Source organism: Ambystoma mexicanum, chromosome 1p, assembly GCF_040938575.1.
Source record: "Ambystoma mexicanum isolate Mex_15411 chromosome 1p, UKY_AmexF1_1, whole genome shotgun sequence".
Classification (NCBI taxonomy): domain Eukaryota; kingdom Metazoa; phylum Chordata; class Amphibia; order Caudata; family Ambystomatidae; genus Ambystoma; species Ambystoma mexicanum.
Window position 1 is genome coordinate 232411769 of NC_090921.1, and position 13649 is coordinate 232425417.

Below are 13649 nucleotides of genomic sequence, written 5' to 3' on the forward strand. Positions count from 1 at the left end.
TACTGCGGTAGAGTGCTTGATTTAACACACCTGCCAGTTCCATGCGAATGGTCACTCGTAAACTCTTGACTTCTGCTGAAAGCCTCATTGAAGGCCTTTGCAGACGTGTGAGACTGGCACCTACTCGAGCTGGGCCTCTATGAGCTGTTTGCATAATCTGAGATTGCCCTGCTTCCAGTCAAGGCGCAGCGGCCCCTTCTACTAAAAGGGATCAGCAGAGTGATCGCTAGTAGCAGAAATAAGGCAAGCAAGGCAATCAAGGCTTGTTTTTTTGTTTGATCTTTTCCTTTTCACGATGCTTCAAAGTCAACGAAAGGTACATGTGCAAAACGCTCATGCATTGGCCGGGAATCGAACCCGGGCCTCCCGCGTGGCAGGCGAGAATTCTACCACTGAACCACCAATGCCTTACATGCTGCACACTGGCGCTACAGTGCTCTGGACCATTGCAGCCCAGAGCAGCTGATTTAACAGAGCACTGCAGTGACATGAGGATGGCACCAGCTCCGGTGGGTGAATGGGAGCTGCGCTGCCCTGGCAGTCCTTCTCACTCACTTGGCCACGAACGGCCAGGTTCTATAGACAGGAAAAGTGGACAGAGGCAAGCACACTGGTAGATGAGGGTGGCCTTTGTATGGGTTGCTACTCTGAGTGCAGTTCCCTGAGCACCGTGCCTCAGGAAAGCCAGACTTCTACTGCAGGACTCAGGGGATATCTTTGCAGCCACACGAGGCTGACACCCTTTCAATCTGGGCTTCTGGGGTCTTCTGGGAATTATTTGCATAATAGAAGGTTTCCCGCCTTAAGTTGAAACTGCAGTTCCATCTTCTGCTAAAAGAGGGCAGCAGAGTGCTTTCTTTGCGCAGAAAACAGACAAGCAATGCAATCATCTTATCTACCGTTTCCATTTTTCTTTTCCCATGCCTTTTAAAATATCAAGAGACACGTCTACAAAAGTGCCATGCATTGGCCGGGAATCGAACCCGGGCCTCCCGCTTCCGGCTGACAAGCAGCATTACTGCGGTAGAGCGCTTGATTTAACACACCTGCCAGTTCCATGCGAATGGTCACTCGTAAACTCTTGACTTCTGCTGAAAGCCTCATTGAAGGCCTTTGCAGACGTGTGAGACTGGCACCTACTCGGGCTGGGCCTCTATGAGCTGTTTGCATAATCTGAGATTGCCCTGCTTCCAGTCAAGGCGCAGCGGCCCCTTCTACTAAAAGGGATCAGCAGAGTGATCGCTAGTAGCAGAAATAAGGCAAGCAAGGCAATCAAGGCTTGTTTTTTTGTTCGGTCTCTTCCTTTTCACGATGCTTCAAAGTCAACGAAAGGTACATGTGCAAAACGCTCATGCATTGGCCGGGAATTGAACCCGGGCCTCCCGCGTGGCAGGCGAGAATTCTACCACTGAACCACCAATGCCTTTCATGCTGCACACTGGCGCTACAGTGCTCTGGACCATTGCAGCCCAGAGCAGCTGATTTAACAGAGCACTGCAGTGACATGAGGATGGCGCCAGCTCCGGTGGGTGAATGGGAGCTGCGCTGCCCTGGCAGTCCTTCTCACTCACTTGGCCACGAACGGCCAGGTTCTATAGACAGGAAAAGTGGACAGAGGCAAGCACACTGGTAGATGAGGGTGGCCTTTGTATGGGTCGCTACTCTGAGTGCAGTTCCCTGAGCACCGTGCCTCAGGAAAGCCAGACTTCTACCGCAGGACTCAGGGGATATCTTTGCAGCCACACGAGGCTGACACCCTTTCAATCTGGGCTTCTGGGGTCTTCTGGGAATTATTTGCATAATAGAAGGTTTCCCGCCTTAAGTTGAAACTGCAGTTCCATCTTCTGCTAAAAGAGGGCAGCAGAGTGCTTTCTTTGCGCAGAAAACAGACAAGAAATGCAATCATCTTATCTACCGTTTCCATTTTTCTTTTCCCATGCCTTTTAAAATATCAAGAGACACGTCTACAAAAGTGCCATGCATTGGCCGGGAATCGAACCCGTGCCTCCCGCTTGGGAAGCGAGAATTCTACCACTGAACTACCAATGCCTGACAAGCAGCATTACTGCGGTAGAGCGCTTGATTTAACACACCTGCCAGTTCCATGCGAATGGTCACTCGTAAACTCTTGACTTCTGCTGAAAGCCTCATTGAAGGCCTTTGCAGACGTGTGAGACTGGCACCTACTCGGGCTGGGCCTCTATGAGCGTTTTGCATAATCTGAGATTGCCCTGCTTCCAGTCAAGGCGCAGCGGCCCCTTCTACTAAAAGGGATCAGCAGAGTGATCGCTAGTAGCAGAAATAAGGCAAGCAAGGCAATCAAGGCTTGTTTTTTTGTTCGGTCTCTTCCTTTTCACGATGCTTCAAAGTCAACGAAAGGTACATGTGCAAAATGCTCATGCATTGGCCGGGAATCGAACCCGGGCCTCCCGCATGGCAGGCGAGAATTCTACCACTGAACCACCAATGCCTTTCATGCTGCACACTGGCGCTACAGTGCTCTGGACCATTGCAGCCCAGAGCAGCTGATTTAACAGAGCACTGCAGTGACATGAGGATGGCGCCAGCTCCGGTGGGTGAATGGGAGCTGCGCTGCCCTGGCAGTCCTTCTCACTCACTTGGCCACGAACGGCCACGAACGGCCAGGTTCTATAGACAGGAAAAGTGGACAGAGGCAAGCACACTGGTAGATGAGGGTGGCCTTTGTATGGGTCGCTACTCAGAGTGCAGTTCCCTGAGCACCGTGCCTCAGGAAAGCCAGACTTCTACTGCAGGACTCAGTGGATATCTTTGCAGCCACACGAGGCTGACACCCTTTCAATCTGGGCTTCTGGGGTCTTCTGGGAATTATTTGCATAATAGAAGGTTTCCCGCCTTAAGTTGAAACTGCAGTTCCATCTTCTGCTAAAAGAGGGCAGCAGAGTGCTTTCTTTGCGCAGAAAACAGAAGCAATGCAATCATCTTATCTACCGTTTCCATTTTTCTTTTCCCATGCCTTTTAAAATATCAAGAGACACGTCTACAAAAGTGCCATGCATTGGCCGGGAATCGAACCCGGGCCTCCCGCTTGGGAAGCGAGAATTCTACCACTGAACTACCAATGCTTGACAAGCAGCATTACTGCGGTAGAGCGCTTGATTTAACACACCTGCCAGTTCCATGCGAATGGTCACTCGTAAACTCTTGACTTCTGCTGAAAGCCTCATTGAAGGCCTTTGCAGACGTGTGAGACTGGCACCTACTCGAGCTGGGCCTCTATGAGCTGTTTGCATAATCTGAGATTGCCCTGCTTCCAGTCAAGGCGCAGCGGCCCCTTCTACTAAAAGGGATCAGCAGAGTGATCGCTAGTAGCAGAAATAAGGCAAGCCAGGCAATCAAGGCTTGTTTTTTTGTTTGATCTCTTCCTTTTCACGATGCTTCAAAGTCAACGAAAGGTACATGTGCAAAACGCTCATGCATTGGCCGGGAATCGAACCCGGGCCTCCCGCGTGGCAGGCGAGAATTCTACCACTGAACCACCAATGCCTTACATGCTGCACACTGGCGCTACAGTGCTCTGGACCATTGCAGCCCAGAGCAGCTGATTTAACAGAGCACTGCAGTGACATGAGGATGGCGCCAGCTCCGGTGGGTGAATGGGAGCTGCGCTGCCCTGGCAGTCCTTCTCACTCACTTGGCCACGAACGGCCAGGTTCTATAGACAGGAAAAGTGGACAGAGGCAAGCACACTGGTAGATGAGGGTGGCCTTTGTATGGGTCGCTACTCTGAGTGCAGTTCCCTGAGCACCGTGCCTCAGGAAAGCCAGACTTCTACTGCAGGACTCAGGGGATATCTTTGCAGCCACACGAGGCTGACACCCTTTCAATCTGGGCTTCTGGGGTCTTCTGGGAATTATTTGCATAATAGAAGGTTTCCCGCCTTAAGTTGAAACTGCAGTTCCATCTTCTGCTAAAAGAGGGCAGCAGAGTGCTTTCTTTGCGCAGAAAACAGACAAGCAATGCAATCATCTTATCTACCGTTTCCATTTTTCTTTTCCCATGCCTTTTAAAATATCAAGAGACACGTCTACAAAAGTGCCATGCATTGGCCGGGAATCGAACCCGGGCCTCCCGCTTGGGAAGCTAGAATTCTACCACTGAACTACCAATGCTTGACAAGCAGCATTACTGCGGTAGAGCGCTTGATTTAACACACCTGCCAGTTCCATGCGAATGGTCACTCGTAAACTCTTGACTTCTGCTGAAAGCCTCATTGAAGGCCTTTGCAGACGTGTGAGACTGGCACCTACTCGGGCTGGGCCTCTATGAGCTGTTTGCATAATCTGAGATTGCCCTGCTTCCAGTCAAGGCGCAGCGGCCCCTTCTACTAAAAGGGATCAGCAGAGTGATCGCTAGTAGCAGAAATAAGGCAAGCAAGGCAATCAAGGCTTGTTTTTTTGTTTGATCTCTTCCTTTTCACGATGCTTCAAAGTCAACGAAAGGTACATGTGCAAAACGCTCATGCATTGGCCGGGAATCGAACCCGGGCCTCCCGCGTGGCAGGCGAGAATTCTACCACTGAACCACCAATGCCTTACATGCTGCACACTGGCGCTACAGTGCTCTGGACCATTGCAGCCCAGAGCAGCTGATTTAACAGAGCACTGCAGTGACATGAGGATGGCGCCAGCTCCGGTGGGTGAATGGGAGCTGCGCTGCCCTGGCAGTCCTTCTCACTCACTTGGCCACGAACGGCCAGGTTCTATAGACAGGAAAAGTGGACAGAGGCAAGCACACTGGTAGATGAGGGTGGCCTTTGTATGGGTCGCTACTCTGAGTGCAGTTCCCTGAGCACCGTGCCTCAGGAAAGCCAGACTTCTACTGCAGGACTCAGGGGATATCTTTGCAGCCACACGAGGCTGACACCCTTTCAATCTGGGCTTCTGGGGTCTTCTGGGAATTATTTGCATAATAGAAGGTTTCCCGCCTTAAGTTGAAACTGCAGTTCCATCTTCTGCTAAAAGAGGGCAGCAGAGTGCTTTCTTTGCGCAGAAAACAGACAAGCAATGCAATCATCTTATCTACCGTTTCCATTTTTCTTTTCCCATGCCTTTTAAAATATCAAGAGACACGTCTACAAAAGTGCCATGCATTGGCCGGGAATCGAACCCGGGCCTCCCGCTTGGGAAGCGAGAATTCTACCACTGAACTACCAATGCTTGACAAGCAGCATTACTGCGGTAGAGCGCTTGATTTAACACACCTGCCAGTTCCATGCGAATGGTCACTCGTAAACTCTTGACTTCTGCTGAAAGCCTCATTGAAGGCCTTTGCAGACGTGTGAGACTGGCACCTACTCGGGCTGGGCCTCTATGAGCTGTTTGCATAATCTGAGATTGCCCTGCTTCCAGTCAAGGCGCAGCGGCCCCTTCTACTAAAAGGGATCAGCAGAGTGATCGCTAGTAGCAGAAATAAGGCAAGCAAGGCAATCAAGGCTTGTTTTTTTGTTCGGTCTCTTCCTTTTCACGATGCTTCAAAGTCAACGAAAGGTACATGTGCAAAACGCTCATGCATTGGCCGGGAATCGAACCCGGGCCTCCCGCGTGGCAGGCGAGAATTCTACCACTGAACCACCAATGCCTTTCATGCTGCACACTGGCGCTACAGTGCTCTGGACCATTGCAGCCCAGAGCAGCTGATTTAACAGAGCACTGCAGTGACATGAGGATGGCGCCAGCTCCGGTGGGTGAATGGGAGCTGCGCTGCCCTGGCAGTCCTTCTCACTCACTTGGCCACGAACGGCCAGGTTCTATAGACAGGAAAAGTGGACAGAGGCAAGCACACTGGTAGATGAGGGTGGCCTTTGTATGGGTCGCTACTCTGAGTGCAGTTCCCTGAGCACCGTGCCTCAGGAAAGCCAGACTTCTACCGCAGGACTCAGGGGATATCTTTGCAGCCACACGAGGCTGACACCCTTTCAATCTGGGCTTCTGGGGTCTTCTGGGAATTATTTGCATAATAGAAGGTTTCCCGCCTTAAGTTGAAACTGCAGTTCCATCTTCTGCTAAAAGAGGGCAGCAGAGTGCTTTCTTTGCGCAGAAAACAGACAAGAAATGCAATCATCTTATCTACCGTTTCCATTTTTCTTTTCCCATGCCTTTTAAAATATCAAGAGACACGTCTACAAAAGTGCCATGCATTGGCCGGGAATCGAACCCGGGCCTCCCGCTTGGGAAGCGAGAATTCTACCACTGAACTACCAATGCCTGACAAGCAGCATTACTGCGGTAGAGCGCTTGATTTAACACACCTGCCAGTTCCATGCGAATGGTCACTCGTAAACTCTTGACTTCTGCTGAAAGCCTCATTGAAGGCCTTTGCAGACGTGTGAGACTGGCACCTACTCGGGCTGGGCCTCTATGAGCGTTTTGCATAATCTGAGATTGCCCTGCTTCCAGTCAAGGCGCAGCGGCCCCTTCTACTAAAAGGGATCAGCAGACTGATCGCTAGTAGCAGAAATAAGGCAAGCAAGGCAATCAAGGCTTGTTTTTTTGTTCGGTCTCTTCCTTTTCACGATGCTTCAAAGTCAACGAAAGGTACATGTGCAAAACGCTCATGCATTGGCCGGGAATCGAACCCGGGCCTCCCGCATGGCAGGCGAGAATTCTACCACTGAACCACCAATGCCTTTCATGCTGCACACTGGCGCTACAGTGCTCTGGACCATTGCAGCCCAGAGCAGCTGATTTAACAGAGCACTGCAGTGACATGAGGATGGCGCCAGCTCCGGTGGGTGAATGGGAGCTGCGCTGCCCTGGCAGTCCTTCTCACTCACTTGGCCACGAACGGCCACGAACGGCCAGGTTCTATAGACAGGAAAAGTGGACAGAGGCAAGCACACTGGTAGATGAGGGTGGCCTTTGTATGGGTCGCTACTCAGAGTGCAGTTCCCTGAGCACCGTGCCTCAGGAAAGCCAGACTTCTACTGCAGGACTCAGTGGATATCTTTGCAGCCACACGAGGCTGACACCCTTTCAATCTGGGCTTCTGGGGTCTTCTGGGAATTATTTGCATAATAGAAGGTTTCCCGCCTTAAGTTGAAACTGCAGTTCCATCTTCTGCTAAAAGAGGGCAGCAGAGTGCTTTCTTTGCGCAGAAAACAGAGAAGCAATGCAATCATCTTATCTACCGTTTCCATTTTTCTTTTCCCATGCCTTTTAAAATATCAAGAGACACGTCTACAAAAGTGCCATGCATTGGCCGGGAATCGAACCCGGGCCTCCCGCTTGGGAAGCGAGAATTCTACCACTGAACTACCAATGCTTGACAAGCAGCATTACTGCGGTAGAGCGCTTGATTTAACACACCTGCCAGTTCCATGCGAATGGTCACTCGTAAACTCTTGACTTCTGCTGAAAGCCTCATTGAAGGCCTTTGCAGACGTGTGAGACTGGCACCTACTCGAGCTGGGCCTCTATGAGCTGTTTGCATAATCTGAGATTGCCCTGCTTCCAGTCAAGGCGCAGCGGCCCCTTCTACTAAAAGGGATCAGCAGAGTGATCGCTAGTAGCAGAAATAAGGCAAGCAAGGCAATCAAGGCTTGTTTTTTTGTTTGATCTCTTCCTTTTCACGATGCTTCAAAGTCAACGAAAGGTACATGTGCAAAACGCTCATGCATTGGCCGGGAATCGAACCCGGGCCTCCCGCATGGCAGGTGAGAATTCTACCACTGAACCACCAATGCCTTACATGCTGCACACTGGCGCTACAGTGCTCTGGACCATTGCAGCCCAGAGCAGCTGATTTAACAGAGCACTGCAGTGACATGAGGATGGCGCCAGCTCCGGTGGGTGAATGGGAGCTGCGCTGCCCTGGCAGTCCTTCTCACTCACTTGGCCACGAACGGCCAGGTTCTATAGACAGGAAAAGTGGACAGAGGCAAGCACACTGGTAGATGAGGGTGGCCTTTGTATGGGTCGCTACTCTGAGTGCAGTTCCCTGAGCACCGTGCCTCAGGAAAGCCAGACTTCTACTGCAGGACTCAGGGGATATCTTTGCAGCCACACGAGGCTGACACCCTTTCAATCTGGGCTTCTGGGGTCTTCTGGGAATTATTTGCATAATAGAAGGTTTCCCGCCTTAAGTTGAAACTGCAGTTCCATCTTCTGCTAAAAGAGGGCAGCAGAGTGCTTTCTTTGCGCAGAAAACAGACAAGCAATGCAATCATCTTATCTACCGTTTCCATTTTTCTTTTCCCATGCCTTTTAAAATATCAAGAGACACGTCTACAAAAGTGCCATGCATTGGCCGGGAATCGAACCCGGGCCTCCCGCTTGGGAAGCGAGAATTCTACCACTGAACTACCAATGCTTGACAAGCAGCATTACTGCGGTAGAGCGCTTGATTTAACACACCTGCCAGTTCCATGCGAATGGTCACTCGTAAACTCTTGACTTCTGCTGAAAGCCTCATTGAAGGCCTTTGCAGACGTGTGAGACTGGCACCTACTCGAGCTGGGCCTCTATGAGCTGTTTGCATAATCTGAGATTGCCCTGCTTCCAGTCAAGGCGCAGCGGCCCCTTCTACTAAAAGGGATCAGCAGAGTGATCGCTAGTAGCAGAAATAAGGCAAGCAAGGCAATCAAGGCTTGTTTTTTTGTTTGATCTCTTCCTTTTCACGATGCTTCAAAGTCAACGAAAGGTACATGTGCAAAACGCTCATGCATTGGCCGGGAATCGAACCCGGGCCTCCCGCGTGGCAGGCGAGAATTCTACCACTGAACCACCAATGCCTTACATGCTGCAAACTGGCGCTACAGTGCTCTGGACAAATGCAGCCCAGAGCAGCTGATTTAACAGAGCACTGCAGTGACATGAGGATGGCGCCAGCTCCGGTGGGTGAATGGGAGCTGCGCTGCCCTGGCAGTCCTTCTCACTCACTTGGCCACGAACGGCCAGGTTCTATAGACAGGAAAAGTGGACAGAGGCAAGCACACTGGTAGATGAGGGTGGCCTTTGTATGGGTCGCTACTCTGAGTGCAGTTCCCTGAGCACCGTGCCTCAGGAAAGCCAGACTTCTACTGCAGGACTCAGGGGATATCTTTGCAGCCACATGAGGCTGACACCCTTTCAATCTGGGCTTCTGGGGTCTTCTGGGAATTATTTGCATAATAGAAGGTTTCCCGCCTTAAGTTGAAACTGCAGTTCCATCTTCTGCTAAAAGAGGGCAGCAGAGTGCTTTCTTTGCGCAGAAAACAGACAAGCAATGCAATCATCTTATCTACCGTTTCCATTTTTCTTTTCCCATGCCTTTTAAAATATCAAGAGACACGTCTACAAAAGTGCCATGCATTGGCCGGGAATCGAACCCGGGCCTCCCGCTTGGGAAGCGAGAATTCTACCACTGAACTACCAATGCTTGACAAGCAGCATTACTGCGGTAGAGTGCTTGATTTAACACACCTGCCAGTTCCATGCGAATGGTCACTCGTAAACTCTTGACTTCTGCTGAAAGCCTCATTGAAGGCCTTTGCAGACGTGTGAGACTGGCACCTACTCGAGCTGGGCCTCTATGAGCTGTTTGCATAATCTGAGATTGCCCTGCTTCCAGTCAAGGCGCAGCGGCCCCTTCTACTAAAAGGGATCAGCAGAGTGATCGCTAGTAGCAGAAATAAGGCAAGCAAGGCAATCAAGGCTTGTTTTTTTGTTTGATCTCTTCCTTTTCACGATGCTTCAAAGTCAACGAAAGGTACATGTGCAAAACGCTCATGCATTGGCCGGGAATCGAACCCGGGCCTCCCGCGTGGCAGGCGAGAATTCTACCACTGAACCACCAATGCCTTACATGCTGCACACTGGCGCTACAGTGCTCTGGACCATTGCAGCCCAGAGCAGCTGATTTAACAGAGCACTGCAGTGACATGAGGATGGCACCAGCTCCGGTGGGTGAATGGGAGCTGCGCTGCCCTGGCAGTCCTTCTCACTCACTTGGCCACGAACGGCCAGGTTCTATAGACAGGAAAAGTGGACAGAGGCAAGCACACTGGTAGATGAGGGTGGCCTTTGTATGGGTTGCTACTCTGAGTGCAGTTCCCTGAGCACCGTGCCTCAGGAAAGCCAGACTTCTACTGCAGGACTCAGGGGATATCTTTGCAGCCACACGAGGCTGACACCCTTTCAATCTGGGCTTCTGGGGTCTTCTGGGAATTATTTGCATAATAGAAGGTTTCCCGCCTTAAGTTGAAACTGCAGTTCCATCTTCTGCTAAAAGAGGGCAGCAGAGTGCTTTCTTTGCGCAGAAAACAGACAAGCAATGCAATCATCTTATCTACCGTTTCCATTTTTCTTTTCCCATGCCTTTTAAAATATCAAGAGACACGTCTACAAAAGTGCCATGCATTGGCCGGGAATCGAACCCGGGCCTCCCGCTTCCGGCTGACAAGCAGCATTACTGCGGTAGAGCGCTTGATTTAACACACCTGCCAGTTCCATGCGAATGGTCACTCGTAAACTCTTGACTTCTGCTGAAAGCCTCATTGAAGGCCTTTGCAGACGTGTGAGACTGGCACCTACTCGGGCTGGGCCTCTATGAGCTGTTTGCATAATCTGAGATTGCCCTGCTTCCAGTCAAGGCGCAGCGGCCCCTTCTACTAAAAGGGATCAGCAGAGTGATCGCTAGTAGCAGAAATAAGGCAAGCAAGGCAATCAAGGCTTGTTTTTTTGTTCGGTCTCTTCCTTTTCACGATGCTTCAAAGTCAACGAAAGGTACATGTGCAAAACGCTCATGCATTGGCCGGGAATTGAACCCGGGCCTCCCGCGTGGCAGGCGAGAATTCTACCACTGAACCACCAATGCCTTTCATGCTGCACACTGGCGCTACAGTGCTCTGGACCATTGCAGCCCAGAGCAGCTGATTTAACAGAGCACTGCAGTGACATGAGGATGGCGCCAGCTCCGGTGGGTGAATGGGAGCTGCGCTGCCCTGGCAGTCCTTCTCACTCACTTGGCCACGAACGGCCAGGTTCTATAGACAGGATAAGTGGACAGAGGCAAGCACACTGGTAGATGAGGGTGGCCTTTGTATGGGTCGCTACTCTGAGTGCAGTTCCCTGAGCACCGTGCCTCAGGAAAGCCAGACTTCTACCGCAGGACTCAGGGGATATCTTTGCAGCCACACGAGGCTGACACCCTTTCAATCTGGGCTTCTGGGGTCTTCTGGGAATTATTTGCATAATAGAAGGTTTCCCGCCTTAAGTTGAAACTGCAGTTCCATCTTCTGCTAAAAGAGGGCAGCAGAGTGCTTTCTTTGCGCAGAAAACAGACAAGAAATGCAATCATCTTATCTACCGTTTCCATTTTTCTTTTCCCATGCCTTTTAAAATATCAAGAGACACGTCTACAAAAGTGCCATGCATTGGCCGGGAATCGAACCCGTGCCTCCCGCTTGGGAAGCGAGAATTCTACCACTGAACTACCAATGCCTGACAAGCAGCATTACTGCGGTAGAGCGCTTGATTTAACACACCTGCCAGTTCCATGCGAATGGTCACTCGTAAACTCTTGACTTCTGCTGAAAGCCTCATTGAAGGCCTTTGCAGACGTGTGAGACTGGCACCTACTCGGGCTGGGCCTCTATGAGCGTTTTGCATAATCTGAGATTGCCCTGCTTCCAGTCAAGGCGCAGCGGCCCCTTCTACTAAAAGGGATCAGCAGAGTGATCGCTAGTAGCAGAAATAAGGCAAGCAAGGCAATCAAGGCTTGTTTTTTTGTTCGGTCTCTTCCTTTTCACGATGCTTCAAAGTCAACGAAAGGTACATGTGCAAAATGCTCATGCATTGGCCGGGAATCGAACCCGGGCCTCCCGCATGGCAGGCGAGAATTCTACCACTGAACCACCAATGCCTTTCATGCTGCACACTGGCGCTACAGTGCTCTGGACCATTGCAGCCCAGAGCAGCTGATTTAACAGAGCACTGCAGTGACATGAGGATGGCGCCAGCTCCGGTGGGTGAATGGGAGCTGCGCTGCCCTGGCAGTCCTTCTCACTCACTTGGCCACGAACGGCCACGAACGGCCAGGTTCTATAGACAGGAAAAGTGGACAGAGGCAAGCACACTGGTAGATGAGGGTGGCCTTTGTATGGGTCGCTACTCAGAGTGCAGTTCCCTGAGCACCGTGCCTCAGGAAAGCCAGACTTCTACTGCAGGACTCAGTGGATATCTTTGCAGCCACACGAGGCTGACACCCTTTCAATCTGGGCTTCTGGGGTCTTCTGGGAATTATTTGCATAATAGAAGGTTTCCCGCCTTAAGTTGAAACTGCAGTTCCATCTTCTGCTAAAAGAGGGCAGCAGAGTGCTTTCTTTGCGCAGAAAACAGAGAAGCAATGCAATCATCTTATCTACCGTTTCCATTTTTCTTTTCCCATGCCTTTTAAAATATCAAGAGACACGTCTACAAAAGTGCCATGCATTGGCCGGGAATCGAACCCGGGCCTCCCGCTTGGGAAGCGAGAATTCTACCACTGAACTACCAATGCTTGACAAGCAGCATTACTGCGGTAGAGCGCTTGATTTAACACACCTGCCAGTTCCATGCGAATGGTCACTCGTAAACTCTTGACTTCTGCTGAAAGCCTCATTGAAGGCCTTTGCAGACGTGTGAGACTGGCACCTACTCGAGCTGGGCCTCTATGAGCTGTTTGCATAATCTGAGATTGCCCTGCTTCCAGTCAAGGCGCAGCGGCCCCTTCTACTAAAAGGGATCAGCAGAGTGATCGCTAGTAGCAGAAATAAGGCAAGCAAGGCAATCAAGGCTTGTTTTTTTGTTTGATCTCTTCCTTTTCACGATGCTTCAAAGTCAACGAAAGGTACATGTGCAAAACGCTCATGCATTGGCCGGGAATCGAACCCGGGCCTCCCGCGTGGCAGGCGAGAATTCTACCACTGAACCACCAATGCCTTACATGCTGCACACTGGCGCTACAGTGCTCTGGACCATTGCAGCCCAGAGCAGCTGATTTAACAGAGCACTGCAGTGACATGAGGATGGCGCCAGCTCCGGTGGGTGAATGGGAGCTGCGCTGCCCTGGCAGTCCTTCTCACTCACTTGGCCACGAACGGCCAGGTTCTATAGACAGGAAAAGTGGACAGAGGCAAGCACACTGGTAGATGAGGGTGGCCTTTGTATGGGTCGCTACTCTGAGTGCAGTTCCCTGAGCACCGTGCCTCAGGAAAGCCAGACTTCTACTGCAGGACTCAGGGGATATCTTTGCAGCCACACGAGGCTGACACCCTTTCAATCTGGGCTTCTGGGGTCTTCTGGGAATTATTTGCATAATAGAAGGTTTCCCGCCTTAAGTTGAAACTGCAGTTCCATCTTCTGCTAAAAGAGGGCAGCAGAGTGCTTTCTTTGCGCAGAAAACAGACAAGCAATGCAATCATCTTATCTACCGTTTCCATTTTTCTTTTCCCATGCCTTTTAAAATATCAAGAGACACGTCTACAAAAGTGCCATGCATTGGCCGGGAATCGAACCCGGGCCTCCCGCTTGGGAAGCTAGAATTCTACCACTGAACTACCAATGCTTGACAAGCAGCATTACTGCGGTAGAGCGCTTGATTTAACACACCTGCCAGTTCCATGCGAATGGTCACTCGTAAACTCTTGACTT

At 51.0% G+C, this 13649-nt stretch overlaps 21 non-coding genes across 21 annotated transcripts; all 21 read right to left on the reverse strand.

The window, feature by feature from the left end:
* Positions 1 to 336: 336 nt before the first annotated feature.
* Positions 337 to 407, reverse strand: TRNAG-GCC (transfer RNA glycine (anticodon GCC)). The gene has a single exon. It is a non-coding gene; the product is annotated as a tRNA-Gly (tRNA).
* Positions 408 to 1352: 945 nt separating this feature from the next.
* TRNAG-GCC (transfer RNA glycine (anticodon GCC)) lies at positions 1353 to 1423 on the reverse strand. The gene has a single exon. It is a non-coding gene; the product is annotated as a tRNA-Gly (tRNA).
* Positions 1424 to 1978: 555 nt separating this feature from the next.
* Positions 1979 to 2049, reverse strand: TRNAG-CCC (transfer RNA glycine (anticodon CCC)). The gene has a single exon. It is a non-coding gene; the product is annotated as a tRNA-Gly (tRNA).
* A 350-nt stretch (positions 2050 to 2399) lies between these two features.
* On the reverse strand, positions 2400 to 2470 carry TRNAG-GCC (transfer RNA glycine (anticodon GCC)). The gene has a single exon. It is a non-coding gene; the product is annotated as a tRNA-Gly (tRNA).
* A 563-nt stretch (positions 2471 to 3033) lies between these two features.
* On the reverse strand, positions 3034 to 3104 carry TRNAG-CCC (transfer RNA glycine (anticodon CCC)). Its single transcript has one exon. It is a non-coding gene; the product is annotated as a tRNA-Gly (tRNA).
* A 350-nt stretch (positions 3105 to 3454) lies between these two features.
* TRNAG-GCC (transfer RNA glycine (anticodon GCC)) lies at positions 3455 to 3525 on the reverse strand. Its single transcript has one exon. It is a non-coding gene; the product is annotated as a tRNA-Gly (tRNA).
* A 976-nt stretch (positions 3526 to 4501) lies between these two features.
* TRNAG-GCC (transfer RNA glycine (anticodon GCC)) lies at positions 4502 to 4572 on the reverse strand. The gene has a single exon. It is a non-coding gene; the product is annotated as a tRNA-Gly (tRNA).
* A 555-nt stretch (positions 4573 to 5127) lies between these two features.
* Positions 5128 to 5198, reverse strand: TRNAG-CCC (transfer RNA glycine (anticodon CCC)). Its single transcript has one exon. It is a non-coding gene; the product is annotated as a tRNA-Gly (tRNA).
* Positions 5199 to 5548: 350 nt separating this feature from the next.
* On the reverse strand, positions 5549 to 5619 carry TRNAG-GCC (transfer RNA glycine (anticodon GCC)). Its single transcript has one exon. It is a non-coding gene; the product is annotated as a tRNA-Gly (tRNA).
* A 555-nt stretch (positions 5620 to 6174) lies between these two features.
* TRNAG-CCC (transfer RNA glycine (anticodon CCC)) lies at positions 6175 to 6245 on the reverse strand. The gene has a single exon. It is a non-coding gene; the product is annotated as a tRNA-Gly (tRNA).
* A 350-nt stretch (positions 6246 to 6595) lies between these two features.
* Positions 6596 to 6666, reverse strand: TRNAG-GCC (transfer RNA glycine (anticodon GCC)). The gene has a single exon. It is a non-coding gene; the product is annotated as a tRNA-Gly (tRNA).
* Positions 6667 to 7231: 565 nt separating this feature from the next.
* Positions 7232 to 7302, reverse strand: TRNAG-CCC (transfer RNA glycine (anticodon CCC)). Its single transcript has one exon. It is a non-coding gene; the product is annotated as a tRNA-Gly (tRNA).
* A 976-nt stretch (positions 7303 to 8278) lies between these two features.
* TRNAG-CCC (transfer RNA glycine (anticodon CCC)) lies at positions 8279 to 8349 on the reverse strand. Its single transcript has one exon. It is a non-coding gene; the product is annotated as a tRNA-Gly (tRNA).
* Positions 8350 to 8699: 350 nt separating this feature from the next.
* On the reverse strand, positions 8700 to 8770 carry TRNAG-GCC (transfer RNA glycine (anticodon GCC)). Its single transcript has one exon. It is a non-coding gene; the product is annotated as a tRNA-Gly (tRNA).
* A 555-nt stretch (positions 8771 to 9325) lies between these two features.
* Positions 9326 to 9396, reverse strand: TRNAG-CCC (transfer RNA glycine (anticodon CCC)). The gene has a single exon. It is a non-coding gene; the product is annotated as a tRNA-Gly (tRNA).
* A 350-nt stretch (positions 9397 to 9746) lies between these two features.
* TRNAG-GCC (transfer RNA glycine (anticodon GCC)) lies at positions 9747 to 9817 on the reverse strand. Its single transcript has one exon. It is a non-coding gene; the product is annotated as a tRNA-Gly (tRNA).
* Positions 9818 to 10762: 945 nt separating this feature from the next.
* On the reverse strand, positions 10763 to 10833 carry TRNAG-GCC (transfer RNA glycine (anticodon GCC)). The gene has a single exon. It is a non-coding gene; the product is annotated as a tRNA-Gly (tRNA).
* Positions 10834 to 11388: 555 nt separating this feature from the next.
* TRNAG-CCC (transfer RNA glycine (anticodon CCC)) lies at positions 11389 to 11459 on the reverse strand. Its single transcript has one exon. It is a non-coding gene; the product is annotated as a tRNA-Gly (tRNA).
* Positions 11460 to 11809: 350 nt separating this feature from the next.
* Positions 11810 to 11880, reverse strand: TRNAG-GCC (transfer RNA glycine (anticodon GCC)). The gene has a single exon. It is a non-coding gene; the product is annotated as a tRNA-Gly (tRNA).
* A 565-nt stretch (positions 11881 to 12445) lies between these two features.
* Positions 12446 to 12516, reverse strand: TRNAG-CCC (transfer RNA glycine (anticodon CCC)). The gene has a single exon. It is a non-coding gene; the product is annotated as a tRNA-Gly (tRNA).
* A 350-nt stretch (positions 12517 to 12866) lies between these two features.
* Positions 12867 to 12937, reverse strand: TRNAG-GCC (transfer RNA glycine (anticodon GCC)). The gene has a single exon. It is a non-coding gene; the product is annotated as a tRNA-Gly (tRNA).
* Positions 12938 to 13649: the final 712 nt, after the last annotated feature.